Genomic DNA, 3,488 nt, shown 5'->3' on the forward strand with positions numbered 1-3,488 from the left:
GGAATTATTATTTTTATGGACGTATCGGTTTTTCATCGGAACGTTCATAAAACAGCAACACATTTTGCGATAGCTCTCTGCTCTCCGAGCGAGAATAAAATAAAAAATCACGAAACGTTTCTCGTACGAGGTTTCCTTGTCGCTTTATATATTTCTATCTAGCGAAGGGTTCGGAGAGAATGTTTTTCGAGGTCTTATAAACGCCGAACGATATTTTGCGGCATCCAATTTTCGACGTAGTCGACGATCGTCGTCGATAATCGAGATAATTGGGTGCCTAGTCGATCGGTTGTGTATAAAAAAAACAAAAGATGTGTCTAAGATGATGATATCGTTTTGTTTTATTAGACAACTAATATTAAAATGTAAGAGCGTGGCGCCTCGGACCGGTTTTTCCGTCGTCTAGGCGCGCTATCATGCACCTCCTTTTTATTAGTCGTCGATATATATTATATATCGTCGTCTTACGCACACGTTTCTTTATAAGTCAAACTTATAAAATAAACTGTGTCTGTATTTGTTTTATCTGCTTCGTGTCGATAAAATAATAAGAACAGTTCCCTGGTTGATCCTGCCAGTAGTCATATGCTTGTCTCAAAGATTAAGCCATGCATGTCTCAGTACATACCGAATTAAGGTGAAACCGCGAAAGGCTCATTAAATCAGTTATGGTTCCTTAGATCGTACCCACAATTACTTGGATAACTGTGGTAATTCTAGAGCTAATACATGCAAACAGAGCTCCGACCAGAGATGGAAGGAGTGCTTTTATTAGATCAAAACCAATCGGTTTCGGGTTCGCGCTCGTCATCGTACAACTTGGTGACTCTGAATAACTTTAAGCTGATCGCACGGTCTCGCACCGGCGACACATCTTTCAAATGTCTGCCTTATCAACTGTCGATGGTAGGTTCTGCGCCTACCATGGTCGTAACGGGTAACGGGGAATCAGGGTTCGATTCCGGAGAGGGAGCCTGAGAAACGGCTACCACATCCAAGGAAGGCAGCAGGCGCGCAAATTACCCACTCCCGGCACGGGGAGGTAGTGACGAAAAATAACGATACGGGACTCATCCGAGGCCCCGTAATCGGAATGAGTACACTCTAAACCCTTTAACGAGGATCAATTGGAGGGCCAGTCTGGTGCCAGCAGCCGCGGTAATTCCAGCTCCAATAGCGTATATTAAAGTTGTTGCGGTTAAAAAGCTCGTAGTCGAATTTGTGTCTCGCGCCGCCGGTTCATCGTTCGCGGTGTTAACTGGCGTGTTTTTCGCGAGACGTCCTGCCGGTGGGCTTAGTCGTGTCGCGTCGCCGTCGCGCGTGCGTTTCGGCGTGCGTGTTGTGCGCGTCGTGGTTACGACGGCCCAACTCAATCCTGCCGCGGTGCTCTTTACTGAGTGTCGAGGTGGGCCGGCACGTTTACTTTGAACAAATTAGAGTGCTCAAAGCAGGCTAAAATTTCGCCTGAATACTGTATGCATGGAATAATGGAATAGGACCTCGGTTCTATTTTGTTGGTTTTCGGAACCCCGAGGTAATGATTAATAGGAACGGATGGGGGCATTCGTATTGCGACGTTAGAGGTGAAATTCTTGGATCGTCGCAAGACGAACAGAAGCGAAAGCATTTGCCAAAAACGCTTTCATTGATCAAGAACGAAAGTTAGAGGTTCGAAGGCGATCAGATACCGCCCTAGTTCTAACCTTAAACGATGCCAGCTAGCGATCCGTCGACGTTCCCTAATATGACTCGACGGGCAGCTTCCGGGAAACCAAAGCTTTTGGGTTCCGGGGGAAGTATGGTTGCAAAGCTGAAACTTAAAGGAATTGACGGAAGGGCACCACCAGGAGTGGAGCCTGCGGCTTAATTTGACTCAACACGGGAAACCTCACCAGGCCCGGACACCGGAAGGATTGACAGATTGAGAGCTCTTTCTTGATTCGGTGGGTGGTGGTGCATGGCCGTTCTTAGTTGGTGGAGCGATTTGTCTGGTTAATTCCGATAACGAACGAGACTCTAGCCTGCTAACTAGGCGCTTTTTGACATCCTAAAGGCCCGCCGGCCGCGTTGCTTTCGGGTTTCGCGGTTCGTGCGCGGTTTTTACTGTCGGCGTACAAACTATTCTTCTTAGAGGGACAGGCGGCTTCTAGCCGCACGAGATTGAGCAATAACAGGTCTGTGATGCCCTTAGATGTTCTGGGCCGCACGCGCGCTACACTGAAGGAATCAGCGTGTCTTCCCTGGCCGAGCGGCCCGGGTAACCCGCTGAACCTCCTTCGTGCTAGGGATTGGGGCTTGCAATTGTTCCCCATGAACGAGGAATTCCCAGTAAGCGCGAGTCATAAGCTCGCGTTGATTACGTCCCTGCCCTTTGTACACACCGCCCGTCGCTACTACCGATTGAATGATTTAGTGAGGTCTTCGGATCGACACGCGATGGCGTTTCGGCGTCGTCGATGTGTAGGAAAAGATGACCAAACTTGATCATTTAGAGGAAGTAAAAGTCGTAACAAGGTTTCCGTAGGTGAACCTGCGGAAGGATCATTACAGTGTGTTGTTATGCCTATATATATATAATAGGTAAACGTACAAGTCTGTAAAAATCATTGTCGAACGTTAAAGAGCCATCTACGAAGTTCGGAAGTTCCGATCGAATTTCGACGTCGTCAACGTAGCTGTTTTCGGGTACCTATAATATATGGTTTTAAAAGATGTACGCCCGAAAGCGGAGATATATACGATGAAGATGTTGTTATATAGGACGACGAGTAATAATCGTCGGCCTACGACGGATTTCGTTATAAATGGACAAATCGAGCGCAAAATAAAACGATTTTGCCAATTATATTTCTAATCGACGTTTCGATCCTCATATCGACGAACATATACGATGATCGGTAATGTGATTAGTTTACGAAAATCTTATCACCCTTCGTTTGTTTCATTCCAAAAGGGTGAGATTTAGTTTACGAAAATATTGCCAAACTATGATCAGCGTATGCTCTTTTGTTGTCGTACGAGGTGAGACGACGAAAATTTACAACGAACGTCACCATTTCGAGTAGTCTGTCTCCGCTCCTCTCGTTGTGTGTAGTGGAGAAGACGAAAATAAACCGTAAGAGCGTTTTAAAGTCGACGGCGGCTGCGAAAGGGGCGCAAGCGCTGTCTATGACGTGAGCGCGCGTCGTCGTCGTCGTCGTCGTCTTATAATAGAAACGTTTCGATATGCGTTTAAAACCTAACTTAAAAAAAGATTACCCTAAACGGTGGATCACTTGGCTCGTGGGTCGATGAAGAACGCAGCTAATTGCGCGTCAACTTGTGAACTGCAGGACACATGAACATCGACATTTCGAACGCACATTGCGGTCCTGGGATCTCATACCCGGACCACTCCTGGCTGAGGGTCGTATCTCATTTCAAGACTGCTCGGATTTTCTTTGATCTTCGCGATCGACGAGAAATGTCTGAGCGTGCTGAGCGTATAA

The 3,488-nt window shown here is 46.8% G+C and overlaps 2 non-coding genes across 2 annotated transcripts; both read left to right on the top strand.

Annotated features, from left to right (window-relative positions):
• Window positions 1-558: 558 nt before the first annotated feature.
• Window positions 559-2,547, top strand: LOC143206099 (small subunit ribosomal RNA). The gene has a single exon (XR_013008129.1). It is a non-coding gene; the product is annotated as a small subunit ribosomal RNA (ribosomal RNA).
• Window positions 2,548-3,255: 708 nt separating this feature from the next.
• On the top strand, window positions 3,256-3,410 carry LOC143206098 (5.8S ribosomal RNA). The gene has a single exon (XR_013008128.1). It is a non-coding gene; the product is annotated as a 5.8S ribosomal RNA (ribosomal RNA).
• Window positions 3,411-3,488: the final 78 nt, after the last annotated feature.

The sequence above is a fragment of the Rhynchophorus ferrugineus genome, unplaced genomic scaffold (genome assembly GCF_030347505.1).
Source record: "Rhynchophorus ferrugineus isolate W39M unplaced genomic scaffold, kcgeb_rfMv2 rfM546, whole genome shotgun sequence".
Lineage (NCBI taxonomy): Eukaryota > Metazoa > Arthropoda > Insecta > Coleoptera > Curculionidae > Rhynchophorus > Rhynchophorus ferrugineus.